Below are 367 nucleotides of genomic sequence, written 5' to 3'. Positions count from 1 at the left end.
CCCAGAGAGAGGGCAACAACACTGTGAAGGCCCAGAAAGAGGGCAATGTTATGCTGGGCCAAAGGGGCCAAGATGGGAAAGACCAGGGATGACCCTGAGGTCTCGCAACCACAGAGGGGAGTTTTAGATAGCCCCTAAGCAGGAAAACGGTGCTGGTGGAGGGTTTTTTTTGTAAAGTATTTTGTGTTTCCCAAAGTCAGGAGGGGTTGAGCGTAGAGGGGAGAGAGAAGACCCGAGGGGAGAGGTGTGCCTAAAGATTAGGAGGCATCCATCATGCGGGAGAGTGGCCGCAGGACCAACAGTGGCCCACCAGGCTGGGGATAGGGCAAGGTAGAGGGGAGGGGGAGCCTCACAGAAGACTGCCGGA

The sequence above is a fragment of the Alligator sinensis genome, unplaced genomic scaffold (assembly GCF_000455745.1).
Source record: "Alligator sinensis unplaced genomic scaffold, ASM45574v1 scaffold952_1, whole genome shotgun sequence".
Lineage (NCBI taxonomy): Eukaryota > Metazoa > Chordata > Crocodylia > Alligatoridae > Alligator > Alligator sinensis.
This window is presented reverse-complemented; position numbering follows the sequence as displayed.